Source organism: Hydractinia symbiolongicarpus, chromosome 8, assembly GCF_029227915.1.
Source record: "Hydractinia symbiolongicarpus strain clone_291-10 chromosome 8, HSymV2.1, whole genome shotgun sequence".
NCBI classification, from domain to species: Eukaryota; Metazoa; Cnidaria; class Hydrozoa; order Anthoathecata; family Hydractiniidae; genus Hydractinia; species Hydractinia symbiolongicarpus.
In genome coordinates, this window is record NC_079882.1 from 18280568 (window position 1) to 18296124 (window position 15557).

At 33.4% G+C, this 15557-nt stretch overlaps 1 protein-coding gene across 9 annotated transcripts in view; it reads right to left on the reverse strand.

The window, feature by feature from the left end:
- Positions 1-13758, reverse strand: part of LOC130655469 (serine-protein kinase ATM-like) — a 255466-nt gene extending 241708 nt beyond the window's left edge. For all 9 annotated transcript variants that reach the window (XR_008984665.1, XR_008984666.1, XM_057458230.1 and 6 more), the window contains exon 1: positions 12616-13758. The gene's annotated coding sequence lies outside the window, so the exon portion shown is untranslated. The remainder of the gene's footprint in view (positions 1-12615) is intronic.
- Between the last annotated feature and the right edge of the window lie 1799 nt (positions 13759-15557).

The window sequence follows — 15557 nt, forward strand, 5'->3', positions numbered from 1 at the left end:
TCTTTCTTCCAAGTTATGACTGAAAATACCGAACTAGACCAAAATTCGGACTTACAAAAGAGAAGGTTTTCTCAAAATTGCTGAAATTCGAAAGAAAGTACAAAGGTAAAAAAAATGTTTATCTGTCTGTGACAACCAAAGTGAAAATGTTCTTTTTCCTTTGAAGTTTCCAAAAAATACATGTCTCAAATTTTAATCGACAAAGAAAACGTTGCCACGTGAATAACAGTAAGTCAAAGATAAATTTTAGAACTCCACTAGTTTTCCAGAAAATGTTCACAAATTTGTTTCACTAATCAATGCGCGTTACTTGCAACAACAGCAATCCCCGTCAAGAAGAAGCAAATTGGCCGTTACAGGCGAGCAAACCACGAAGCAGACTAGCTCTATTTATAAGGAAAATGCAAATTTAAACTTATTGTAAACTTTTATTTATTCATAAGTAAAGCTATATAATAATAGTTGCATTCTGTTTGTGTCACATAAAAGGGTCATAAAACAGCAATCTCATGATAGGTAAAAATCTGAGCACAGGCTCAGACCGGCGCACCCGTGGGTTCTTCCACAGGCTAACGAATAGTTCTATTTATATTAAACATAACCTTCCGATTCAACAGATAATTTTCCAAAGTAAAACTTGGCACTAACTGGATAGCTACTTAATCAAATAATTCGAAACTTTAAAGTTGGACGATTAACTCTTTGCTTATTGTAAGTATATTTCATATGCATAGATATGTTACATTGATAATGCGTTGCATTAATATTTTAAGTGTCATTGATAATTAAATATAGCTATAGTTTCCAATAAAAGTTATAACTTGTGGTGAACTGCACGCGTTTTCAATTTAGTCGTAACAATGACAGTTGTAAGTATTAGATTATACCGCAACATGCAATTTTTGTCTGATTGTCCACCAAATGCTGCATTTTTTAGCCTATAATATTTGATATTGTGCAATAAAAGCGCATTATTTCACTTATTGACCACCAAATGCTCAATTTTTGTATATATAGATGTTTTAAATATCAAAAAATCCCGTCAAAATACACTATTTCACTTAGTGTCCACCAAATGCTGCATTTTTGTTGATATAAATTTTAAGTTATTAGATAGTACGGCAAAATGTAATTTTCCTCTGATTGTCTACCAATGCTCCATTTTTCAGCCTAGAATATTTGATATTGTGCAATAAAAGCGCATTATTTCACTTATTGCCCACCAAATGCTCAATTTTTGTATATATAGATGTTTTAAGTATCAAAAAATCCCGTCAAAATACACTATTTCACTGAGTGTCCACTAAATGCTGCATTTTTGTTGATATAAATTTGAAGTTATTAGATAGTACTGCAAAATGTAATTTTCCTCTGATTGTCTAACAAATGCTCCATTTTTCAGCCTATAATATTTGATATTGTGCAATAAAAGCGCATTATTTCACTTATTGCCCACCAAATGCTCAATTTTTGTATATATAGATGTTTTAAATATCAAAAAATCCCGTCAAAATACACTATTTCACTTAGTGTTCACCAAATGCTGCATTTTTGTTTACATAAATTTTGAAGTATTAGATTATACCGCAACATGCAATTTTCGTCTGAATATCCACCAAATAATGCATTTTTGTGCCTAGTTTTCAAATTTGTGTTATAACGCCGCAATTGTCCACCAAATGCTGCATTTTTGTTCATATTAATTTTAAGTTATTAGATAGTATGGCAAAATGTAATTTTTCTCAGATTGTCTACCAAATGCTTCAATTTTGTGCCTATAATTTTTGATTCTGTAACAAAACCACATTTTTTCACTTAGTGTCCACCAAATGCTGCATTTTTGTTTATATAAATTTTGGAGTATTAGATTATACCGCAACATGCAATTTTTGTCTGATTGTCGACCAAATGCTGTATTTTTGTGCCTATAATTTTTGATTCTGTGTAATGAAACCACATTTTTTCACTTAGTGTCCACTAAATGCTGCATTTTTGTTCACATAAATTTTGGAGTATTAGATTATACCGCAACATGCAATTTTTGTCTGATTGTCAACCAAATGCTGCATTTCTGTGCCTATAATTTTTAAAATTGTCTTATAACGCCACAATTTATTATCCATTGTCCACCAAATGCTGCATTTTTGTTTATATATAATTTTGAAGTATTAGATTATACCGCAACATGCAATTTTTTTCTGATTGTCCACCAAATGTTGCATTTTTGTGCCTATAATTTTTAAAATTGCCTTATAACGCCACAATCTATCATCCATTGTCCACCAAATGCTGCATTTTTGTTCATATTAATTTTATGTTATTAGATAGTACAGCAAAATGTAGTTTTCCTCGGATTGTCTAACAAATGCCTTAATTTTGTGCCTATAATTTTTGATTCTATGTAATGAAACCACATTTTTTCACTTAGTGTCCACCAAATGCTGCATTCTTGTTTATATAAATTTTGAAATGTTAGATTATACCGCAACATGCAACTTTTTTCTGATTGTCCACCAAATGCTGCATTTTTATGCCTATAATTTTTAAAATTGTCTTATAACGCCACAATCTATTATCCATTGTCCACCAAATGCTGCATTTTTGTTTATATATAATTTTGAAGTATTAGATTATACCGCAACATGCAATTTTTTTCTGATTGTCCACCAAATGCTGCATTTTTGTGCCTATAATTTTTGATTCTATGTAATGAAACCACATTTTTTCACTTAGTGTCCACTAAATGCTGCATTTTTGTTCACATAAATTTTGGAGTATTAGATTATACCGCAACATGCAATTTTTGTCTGATTGTCAACCAAATGCTGCATTTCTGTGCCTATAATTTTTAAAATTGTCTTATAACGCCACAATCTATTATCCATTGTCCACCAAATGCTGCATTTTTGTTTATATATAATTTTGAAGTATTAGATTATACCGCAACATGCAATTTTTTTCTGATTGTCCACCAAATGTTGCATTTTTGTGCCTATAATTTTTAAAATTGCCTTATAACGCCACAATCTATCATCCATTGTCCACCAAATGCTGCATTTTTGTTCATATTAATTTTATGTTATTAGATAGTACGGTAAAATGTAGTTTTCCTCAGATTGTCTAACAAATGCTTTAATTTTGTGCCTATAATTTTTGATTCTATGTAATGAAACCACATTTTTTCACTTAGTGTCCACCAAATGCTGCATTTTTGTTTATATAAATTTTGAAATGTTAGATTATACCGCAACATGCAACTTTTTTCTGATTGTCCACCAAATGCTGCATTTTTATGCCTATAATTTTTAAAATTGTCTTATAACGCCACAATCTATTATCCATTGTCCACCAAATGCTGCATTTTTGTTTATATATAATTTTGAAGTATTAGATTATACCGTAACATGCAATTTTTTTCTGATTGTCCACTAAATGTTGCATTTTTGTGCCTATAATTTTTAAAATTGCCTTATAACGCCACAATCTATCATCCATTGTCCACCAAATGCTGCATTTTTGTTCATATTAATTTTATGTTATTAGATAGTACGGCAAAATGTAGTTTTCCTCAGATTGTCTAACAAATGCTTTAATTTTGTGCCTATAATTTTTGATTCTATGTAATGAAACCACATTTTTTCACTTAGTGTCCACCAAATGCTGCATTTTTGTTTATATAAATTTTGAAATGTTAGATTATACCGCAACATGCAACTTCTTTCTGATTGTCCACCAAATGCTGCATTTTTATGCCTATAATTTTTAAAATTGTCTTATAACGCCGCAATGTATCATCCATTGTCCACCAAATGCTTCATTTTTGTTGATATAAATTTTAAGTCATTAAGTTGTACGGAAAATGTAATTTTTCTCTGATTGTCTACCAAATGCTCCATTTTTGAGCCTATAATATTTGATATTGTGCAATAAAAGCACATTATTTCACTTATTGACCACCAAATGCTCAATTTTTGTATATATAGATGTTTTAAATATGAAAAAATCCCGTCCAAATACATTATTTCACTTAGTGTCCACCAAATGCTGCATTTTTGTTTACATATATTTTGGAGTATTAGATTATACCGCAACATGCAATTTTTTTCTGATTGTCCACCAAATGCAGCATTTTTATGCCTATAATTTTTAAAATTGTCTTATAACGCCACAATCTATCATCCATTGTCCACCAAATGCTGCATTTTTGTTGATATAAATTTTAAGTTATTAGATAGTACGGCAAAATGTAATTTTCCTCTGATTGTCTACCAAGGCTCCATTTTGGAGCCTATACTTTCTGACACATCTGACAAATTAACCATACTTATAATTTTTGACTTTGTGTAAAAATTATGGTTTTATTACACAATGTCAGAAGATTTAACCAGGAAATGTGCAAAATAAAAACACGTAGAGCTAAAGGACTACAAACCACTACCATAAGCAGCACAAACTGAAAATACTTCCTATTTTACGACACTAGGCATTAGTCCAATTAGTGAAAAGAGTGGTGTTCTCAGCAAGAAAACAGCTTACTATAATAAATCACAACTGGGAAGAGATCCCAATGCTCACTCCAATGTGTTGCCTACGAACAGCAATAACATTATGGCTTCCTTCGAAATGTCTTCTCCATCTAAGGTACATGAACTCCTGCACAGAGTTAATGCATAAAAAGTTAAAGAAGACTATTTTTCTTGGTTCGCTGGGGCATTATCCTTCACTAACATCAACAAGTAAAACCAATTTGAAATAGAGTGTTCGTTGCCCATTACAATTTCTCATCATTATAGTTTGTTCAATTGTCGTAAGAAAAGATAACATGTACATCTTCCAATCTCCGATACCAACACAACAACATCAACCTTGAAGGAGCGTTTATAGTTCCGAATATTTTTTCCTTGTTCTAAAATTTGTAAATAGCCGTTTCGCCGTGGAAAACAATAAATGCTGTATGGATGGCTTTTTGAAAATGTGGAAATTCGACAATAACACGCACTTATTAATCGTCTTTGTGCGCGTTTAAATTTATTTGTTAAGGCAATGGTGAGAAGTTCCAGATTGGCAGATATTTTTTACCTAGGCAACCGATACTTTATTGGGAACACAAATTTGGAGTTCAGTCTAGGTGAAAATATCTGGCAATCTGGAACTTCTCACCATTGCTCGCTTAGTGTCTTGTTTTTTTTCCATTATGATGTTCTATATTTCTGTCCATAATATTTAGTTTGAAAAGAGAGAAAACTGTCATTTAGTTAACATTTGTCAAGATCCAGTTTAAGACCGTGCTGAAATATTAATTGTATATTACAAAAATTAGAAAGCAATTCAACGCGACAGCAAGATCTCTGTCATTTGTTACTTGTCGCTTGAAGATTTAGTACGTGGTTTAGTCTAATCCAGTTTTGACCGACAGACGGACAATGACAATTATTATAGAAACTAAACCAGTGAATCGGCTGTATATGCCAGATTGAGCGCTTTTATTAAAATAACTCCAATGATATAAGCAATAGACTTTGGCTACGCCTTTAAACTAAAGCAGTGACAAAACAGTTTTATTAAGTTTAATTTTTAAAAATTAATAGACACTGACCGTATTTTTATATTTATTCTCTTTGTTATATCCCAGTTTTTTTAAAAGTATTTAACAGTAAAATGGATAAAATATTTGAGATCCTCACCAAAATTATAATAAAGTGTGAAATTTTCAAGACAATAATGCATATAAATAATCTGTTATAGCAGTTTGTTTGATAATTTTGAAGTTACGCTCGTAAGTGTTTAAAAGTTATGCTCGTAAGCGGTTTGACTGTGACAATAACGTCGCCAAAGCAGGAAATTTTGAATATCAAACAAGTTACTGCATTTTAATTTACCTATACTGAGTTGTAGTTAAGAAAAATATTGGTAAATTAAAGTTTTAAAAACATGAAATTAGGAATTATTTATCGTATATATACAACCTTGTTTTTAATAAAAGCACAGGCTACGCAGCTAGTGTTGTTACTCCGTTTAGATTTATTTCGTGGAAAAGTTTGAATGTTTAAAGCCATGGCCTATTTAAATAAAAATATAGACTAGCTACGTTATAAAATTAACTGTAGAATCTGCATTCAACAAGTTTGGTTAATAAATAGTGAATGTATTTTAGTAGAGTTTACCATAGATAGCGCGTCATTTAAAAATAATCAAAAGAGAAACAATGAAATTGGTTAGAACAACATAGTACAGTTGGCTTAGTTAGTTGAATATTTTCTGCTTCCGCATGATCAACGTTTTAAACCAAAATCTTATATTTGATTTGATTTGCTTAAGATTTATACATGATTTAAAAAACCTGTTGAAAATAGGCACTCTTGCCGCAAGAACATTCTAGAACCTTGTGTACTATCTAGAAATATAAGGGACATTGGAGAATATTCCAGAAATAAGATAACTATACTAGAAACTACTAATAGTAAATATAGAACATCTGGAATATACTAGAACATTCTAAAGTATCTTATCTTTAATATATAAATAGGAGAACGTCTTGTAAATTTTAGAGTCATAGAGTCATAAAGTTATTGGAGCAGTCGAAGCAACTCTGCAAATATATAAAGTTTACATTTCAACAGGTTATGGGCCCAGTCTATGCCCAAGAAGATTGAATATTTACAGAAATAATATTCAAGAAGAAGAAGCCATCTTGTGTGTCCGACGAGTTTGTTTTGATTTTGGTTTGGATTGGTGTAAAGTTCGCACGAAAAATCGTATTGTGGAAACCTGAAACGGATTATCCGGATTAGTTGAATACGGAACAAATGGCGATGGAAAGCACCAAAGTATTGATAAAACCATTGAATGGAACAAACTATGCTACCTGGAAGGTACAGTGTAGAATGGCGTTAATCAAAGATGGACTTTGGGGAATTGTTGATGGAAGAGAAAATGCTCCAACTGAAGAGAGAGAAATTCCGAAATTTAATTTGCATAGAGATCGTGCGTTAGCAACGATTGTTTTGTCGGTGGAACCAACGCTGTTATACCTGCTTGGACCAGATCCAGAAGATCCTACTGAGGTTTGGAAGAAGTTGGCAGACCAGTTCCAAAAGAAGACATGGAGTAATAAATTGACACTACGCAGGAAGTTGTATGACTTGAAGTTGAAAGATGAGCAATCTGTTCAAAAGCACGTTAAAGCTTTGACCGAAATTTTCGATGAACTTGCAATTATTGGAGACCCGTTGGATGATGAAAGTAAAGTTGTTCATTTGTTAGCAAGCTTACCAGACTCGTATGATATGCTAGTTACAGCTCTGGAGGCTAGTGCTGAAGTACCGAAGCTTGAAGTCGTAACTGAACGATTGTTACACGAGGAAAGCAAGCGGAAAGATAAGGACACTTTGGAAACGAATGTCAAAGCAATGACATCGAATCATGGAAAGCCAAGAAAGGGACCCAGATGTTATCACTGTGGAAAGATTGGTCATGTGAAACGATATTGCAAAGAATTAACGAAGAAGTTCGAGAGACAGACTCCTTCGACGTACGGTAAAAATCGAATGAAGCCGCAAAATGTGTGTACGGCTGAAGAAGAAGAAGATGATGACGAAGAAATCATCAGTTTAGTTGCTGAAAATACTTTGGCAGTCAAAGGAAAAAGTAACTGGATAGTTGATTCAGGCGCAACATGTCACATGTGTAACGAAGAGGAATTGTTCGAAGAAATTTCGTCACTTGAAATACCACAAGATATCACTGTCGGTGATGGATATTCAGTACAAGCAATTGGAAAAGGAACAGTAACCTTGGAAATGAACATTTCAGAAAACAGAAACGTTGTATGCAAGTTATCTGATGTCTTATTTGTACCACAACTTTCGTACAATTTACTTAGTGTATCAAAAGCTGCAACAAATGGAAAGAAGTTTCAGTTTGAAGATTTCAAATGTGACATCGTGGATGCGAAACACGGAATCATTGGTACAGCAACAAAGCATGGCAACCTTTACCATCTCAACTGTAATGGATTGAGAAATAAGAAGAATCACACAGTTATGAAATGTGATAATAACGCTACAACAAAGGAAGAAATTTGGCATAGAAGATACGGTCATCTCGGCGTGCAGAATCTTAAACGATTGGCAAGGGACAAACTTGTTAAAGGGTTTGATTATGATGCAACAAAGAAACCGACATTTTGTGAACCGTGCATTGATGGGAAACAAAGCAAAATACCGTTTCCGAAGACAGGAGGAGATCGATCGAAAAATCTCCTTGGTATAATCCATAGCGACGTTTGTGGAAAGATAGAAACAAAATCACTTAGTGGTGCAGAATATTTTGTTACATTCATTGACGATAAATCAAGATACGTATGGGTATATGTCATGAAACACAAAAGTGAAGTGTTTGAGAATTTTAAAGAATGGAAAGCAACTGTGGAAAAATCGACTGGAATTCAGATAAAAACGTTTAGAACTGACAATGGTGGAGAATATACATCCAAAGAGTTCGAAGACTATTTGAAGAAAGAAGGTATTAATCATGAGTTGACAATTCCGAAAACACCGCAACAAAATGGAGTTGCAGAGAGGATGAACAGAACACTCATGGAATCTGTAAGATCAATGTTAGCAGATTCAAAGTTACCAAAACGATTTTGGGCCGAAGCCTTGGCTACAGCAACGTACCTTCGTAACCGATGTCCAACGACAGCAGTTAAAGGGAAGACACCCTTTGAAGTATTAACTGGAAAGAAACCAAATGTCGAAAATCTACGAATTTTCGGATGTGATGCGTATGCTCACGTACCACAAGATGAAAGAAAGAAACTTGATTCAAAAACCAAGAAGAGTGTATTTCTTGGATACGGTGATGGAATCAAGGGATATCGTCTATATGACAACGACAAGAAGAGAGTCTTTTACAGCCGAAATGTGACATTCAATGAAATCTGTGGTGAATTGAAAGACGACCGTGACATAGACGAACCAAAAGTAGAGATCGAATTACAACCTCGTGAAGAAAACACAGATAATCAAATACAGGAGGAGCAAGAGCGACAAGTAAGAGAACGACGGCCTCCTGATCGTTACGGAGAATGGGTATACATCACTCAAGAAGAAGATCCAAATACATTTTCTAAAGCAATCAAAGGACATGATGCAGACAAGTGGATGCAAGCAATGGAAGCCGAATTGGATTCTCTACACAAAAACGAAGTATGGGAGTTGACTGAATTACCTCCAAACAGAAAAGTTGTTGGCAGCAAATGGGTATACAAAAAGAAACAAGACTCTGATGGGAATGTGGAACGATACAAAGCAAGATTGGTTGCACAAGGATACAATCAAAGATATGGAGATATGATCGCAGATATAATGACGAAAGGAATCGGACGAGTACAGTTTGATAAGTTGCGAACGATGATCGGATTGAAGAACCTTACGGACTGCGAGTGAGGAGGAGTGTTGAAAATAGGCACTCTTGCCGCAAGAACATTCTAGAACCTTGTGTACTATCTAGAAATATAAGGGACATTGGAGAATATTCCAGAAATAAGATAACTATACTAGAAACTACTAATAGTAAATATAGAACATCTGGAATATACTAGAACATTCTAAAGTATCTTATCTTTAATATATAAATAGGAGAACGTCTTGTAAATTTTAGAGTCATAGAGTCATAAAGTTATTGGAGCAGTCGAAGCAACTCTGCAAATATATAAAGTTTACATTTCAACAAAACCGTGATGAAACGCTTAACATGTCAAATTTATCAAAAACAAATATTACAAAAGTAAAGGTCTTGAAACGTAAAAAGGTCAAAACAAGTATATATGTCCTCTTCAAATGGTTCCATAGAAGAGTTGCTTTTTCCGGACGTTTATTTAAGTAACTGAAATGTATTAAGTTCAGTTCAAGTTGCTTAATTTATTTCTGTGACTAAAACAAAAGTGAGATCTTCGAAGCTAGTTGAAAAAATTTAGGTCAGGTTAGGTTTTTATAAAGGCATCTTTCTGAGCTAGAAATATTTGTACTTAAAACATTAACGGCAAATTAAGTATTAAGTAGAGAGCTAAAAATTAAAAGTAGTGACGATGTTCTGACCCATCTTCCACTTTGAATTCATTTATTCAAAAACTCGCATAACGACAATGGTTAACAGTTAAAATTTGTGACCCTTTTTCAAACAACGGGCGCACGCGCTTATAGTTAGGCTGTCCAATCTTTTAATGCTCTGGTCCACCTTTCAAGGCAGCGATCTGCTTACAAACGGGAGGACCAATCGTTAAGCTAGCCTATACAGAGTCTCGGAAGGATCCATAGGTGATATTGTATTTAAGCAATTTTATCGATAAATGTCCGAATAAAAAAAATAAAAAAATCACAAACTAACAATAATTCCCTAAAGAATAAAGTAATTTAAATGCAAGTTCGATTTTTGCAGTTAAGGGGGCAATTTAACACTATTCAGTCTGGGAATATTTCAATCATGTTATGACTAGGAAGAGTCCAATTAAATCCCATTTGGCACATAGTGTACGTCAGGAAAGGAACAAAATAGGAGCAAAACTTGTTTACTTATGTGAGCACATTTTTTGTGAAGCATGAAATACCAAATACAAAATTGCACGAAAATCCGATTTTCCAGGATTTTGGGTTAAATCCAAAAATATTAAAAATTGGATTAAGCACGTCTTCAATATTTTCGGAATATTTTCCCTTGATGAACTAAAGTTGTGATGTAAGTTTCATGTTCTAAGGATTATCCTATCTAAGATTATCAAATTTTCCCGATTATGATCTTAAGGGGTAGTTTTAAGTAATAGACAATATCCAAGGGTTTGAAAGGTCTTAGACCTAACAAAATAGCATGTGATTGCCTAATAGATAAATATAAAAAGACTCAATAAGTATCAGAGCAAAAACGAGTTATTAGAAAAAACCCAACAGGATGGGGTGGAATACGCCCAGCATAAATGTATAAAGTATATATTTTTAAGTGGAAGCCATAAACAAATAACGGGAATGTTAATATTTTTTTTACCATGTTATAGTATTAAGACACTGTTTAGGGCGAAGTTGATTCCCATTTATAGGTACCAGGCTTCCATGAAAGTCGAAATATATGCCGTGTCTACCAAATGATGACGCATTTGACTTTCGTATATATACAACAACCATTTTTAAAAGTGATATTTCTCAGCAGCCAAAGACCTAATAGAGTTCAAATTTTTGGTGTTAACAGAGTACTTGGTGCAGAAGAAGGTGGCATAAAAGAAAATTGCTTTTTATCAGAGCAAAAACGAGTTATTAAAAAAAACCCAACAGGATGGGGTGGAATACGCCCAGCATAAATGTATAAAGTATATATTTTTAAGTGGAAGCCATAAACAAATAACGGGAATGTTAATATTTTTTTTACCATGTTATAGTATTAGGCACTGTTTAAGGCGAAGTTGATTCCCATTTATAGGTACCAGGCTTCCATGAAAGTCGAAATATATGCCGTGTCTACCAAATGATGACGCATTTGACTTTCGCATATATACAACAACCATTTTTAAAAGTGATATTTCTCAGCAGCCAAAGACCTAATAGAGTTCAAATTTTTGGTGTTAACAGAGTACTTGGTGCAGAAGAAGGTGGCATAAAAGAAAATTGCTTTTTTGTCTACCAAATGCTAAATATATATATATAAATATTTTGGTGGACACGAAATTGTCTACCAAATGACCGTGTCTACCAAAGGTTGCATTTTTTGGCACAAATTGTCTACCAAATGCGGCCATTATATATATATATATATATATATATATATATATATATATATATATATATATATATATATATATATATATATATATATATATATATATATATATATATATATATATATATATATATATATATATATATATATATATATATATATATATATATATATATATATATATATATATATATATATATATATATATATATATATATATATATATACACACTAGGTAAACAACTAGGTAAAAGTTTTGCCTTCTTCGTGAACTTCTATGATTATTTCTATATCTTGCCTTTTTATTGTTGTTGTCATTGGAACAAGTTAACTTATAATCTCAGATTTATCAAAAAATGATATATATTGACCCAATATAAATTTGAGACCTGTGTTTGAGCTATTGAATTTGAAATATTGCCACCTCAATACTTTATAGCTATACTCCTGGACTAATATGATACATATCTTAGATATGTTGAATATACGTAATCTTTGAGTTGTGGGGGGGGGGGGGGAGATTTTCTATTAAGGTGCCTGGCGCCTGCCTTGCCGTTCCCTTGCCTAACCCTGCCTTGCTGATTCCTCTTCCTGTTTCCTTGCCTGCCTTTGCCTACCCTTCCTATGCCTTTTCTGGTGCCTGCCTACTATGCCCTTGCCTGTGCGTCTTATGCCTTGCCTACTCCTACCTTGCTGATTCCTCTTCCTGTTTCCTTGCCTGCCTTTGCCGTGCCCTTATCTTGCCGTGTTTCATGCCTTTGCCTTGGCAACCTCTCTGCAACACTTTCTATATTGATTTTACATTTACACTTAGCCTATCATGAAATCAAGTTAATGACGAAGAAATACCTTATGACATCCAGCATAACATAATCCACATGGCTTTGTGCACACACTTTTTTCGTGTTTTTAATTGAGTGCATGTAGGGTGCGCACGAAACATTTTTTTTTTTTTTTTTTTTTGCAATTAATATTTTCTTTACACATAATTTTACAACAATAAGTAGAACATTATATGACTACGAGGGACTAATTCACGACATAACACAACATATTCCTAGCTAACGTTTTAACCGTTAACTTTGAAATTTCATGATCAACCACAATATCATCTCCTACATCGAACTTTTTATATAAACTTCTCGAACCTCTTAAACATATTAAACCAGATCTCAACAGAGCAAAACAAAGTTTTGTGCGTATATGTGTGACTGCAGTTGAAATGGGTATGTTCTTCTTATCCGCTATCATTTCCGAAAGCCGACTGTAAAAAGTGATGCATTCGCGACCCATGCTTCGGTGAATTGAAAATATAAGCGGCGTGAAACTGCCATTATCAACACTCAAAATTCTACGATTGTAATTTCTTTTCTTCTTGTTCTCGTTTGAAATGAAAGATTGCTGTAAAGTTTGCTTGCTGTACCTCGAGGCAGTGGTACTCTAGGAGCCTGGGGGGGTTGAGTATGCACTTCAATGTACACTAGGTCTGACTTCAAATCCTGAAAGTACATGATAGAAAGGTCAGAAAAAACTTACTTTCCCATTTTGGTTCATGGTTGTTTGGCGGGAAAGATGGCGGAAGGGCGCAAAAAATGCATAAGGGCGTAATTTCCCAAATATGGTCATGTTATATATCAATCGATCACAAATTTAATACTGATCAATAATCACATTAGAACTTGGGTCTGAAAATGTACCGTTCAAAAGTTAGAAGCATTTAAGTGAAGTTCGGTATCTTATCTTTTCAAAAAATATATTGTCTTTTCAAAAAAATGTTGTGTATATTTTCTTGTTTACTACATGTTGCATTTTAATTGTAGATCATTGCTAATTTTGCAGGTTTGTATTGTTTTATATTGAGTATAGAAATCATACCTAAAGTGTGGACAAAAAGTAAATAAATTACATGTGAATACTATCATGCGAATGAATTGTAAGTTTTGTCTCGTGATATTTTATAGCTCTTGTTCATCGTGCATGATATAAAAATTTCTCTTTTTAATTATTTAGAACTAAAAATATGCAATGACTAGTGTTGAATCGCCTACAAAGCTACATGCACCGTCTTGTACAAAAGAAGATAGTAAAAAGAGTACAAAAGACCTTCCCAAGTGTATTATTTGTCAGAAAAAACAAGATAATAAGGGAAACAAGAAACTTACAAGTACAGAGAATGGAAGAAATGCTATATTTAACTGTTCAAAAAGTTTGAATGATGATTTATTGAAGGGGATACCATTGAGTCAATACGATGATATCAACTACCATGTCAATACTTGCTATCCCCGGTATGTACGTTCTAAAGAGAGATTTAAAAGTAGGAATGAAACAGCAACAAGCACAGAAGATCTTGAAGTTAAACCAAAACGAAAAAAATCAAATGTTTCCAGTCCTCCACCTCTAGCTGAGAAGCCATGTGTTATTTGTAACCATATCAAATTCAAAGGTGATTTAAAGCGTTTTCGAATTTGCGAAATAAGACGAGCTAATTCATTTTTATCTGCAATAAAATTCAACAAAGATGCTGTTTATGACAGATGTGTGTTACTCAAGTGTCCTGGTGATATTTTTGCAGCTGACATTGTGTATCACAGAAAGTGCTTGAATGGCTATATTGTGAAATTTGAACGTGATATAGAAGCTATAGTGTATGCTAGATTTTGCAAAGGCATTATGGAAGATATTTGTCAACCTATCGAAAAACTGTGAAAGGATAGACATAATATTCGATCTGTACCTTCAACAAAGTATCAAACAAGATGAACGTAATAGGAGAATGAAAGCTGATCCAATCGAAGTCAAAATTACACACTTCAAGCAGCAATTACCTGTTGAAATGGATAGGTTTTGGTCATCCTCAGAAAACAAAATGGGTCTCCAGCAAATGTTCATCAATTGGATGATTGAGTGTTGTCGATCAGAAATTCCTGTTTTCCTTGGTGGTGCAAACACCGATGATATAACATCTTGTTTGAAGCTTTGCAATGGGGAGAGATCTGTTGTTCCATCACTCAGCAATGATCACGAAGAAGCTGATGATCGCATCATGTACCATGTTAGCCAGTCAATCTCAGAAGAAAGATTTGAGAAAGTTATAGTTGCTTCTCCAGATACTGATGTTTTTGTATGTTCTGTTTACCATTTCAAGCGTTGGATTTTCAATGGTTTGAATGAGTTGTGGGTAGTCAGCGGTAGGAGCGGTACAACATTTGCATTTCCTGTTCATGACCTGGCAGAGAGGATTGCTCCTGAAGTTATAGATATTTTACCAGCTGTGCATGCATTAACAGGTTGAACCATAATTTGAGAATATTGAGTACATTTGGTAATGTAGTAACTGTAGACCTGCAATGTAAACATGTATTCAAAATTTAACTGTTCATTCACTTTAAACATGCAATTCATGAAATCTTTTTTTATAGGATGCGACACAACAAGCAAAATTGGAACAAAAACAGCAGCATTAAAAGTTGCGTCTGGAAGTTGTTTTGGTGAACTACCTTTCTTTGGTGTATCTACTTTGAATGAAGAATTAGTCGACTTAGCACAACATTTTGTGGTACATTGTATTTCAAAAGATAAGGACGTTACAACATTTGATCAGTTACGAAACAAGATCTATTATAAAAAATCGCAACTGTTAGATTTAGAGAAGCTTCCTCCCACATCGTCGAGTGCAATATTACATATTAAACGTGCCTATCTTCAAACGTATGTATGGTTACATGCCCCATTTGTGAGAAGTATTGACATAGATCCAACACATTACGGCTACGTATTGGATGAAGAAG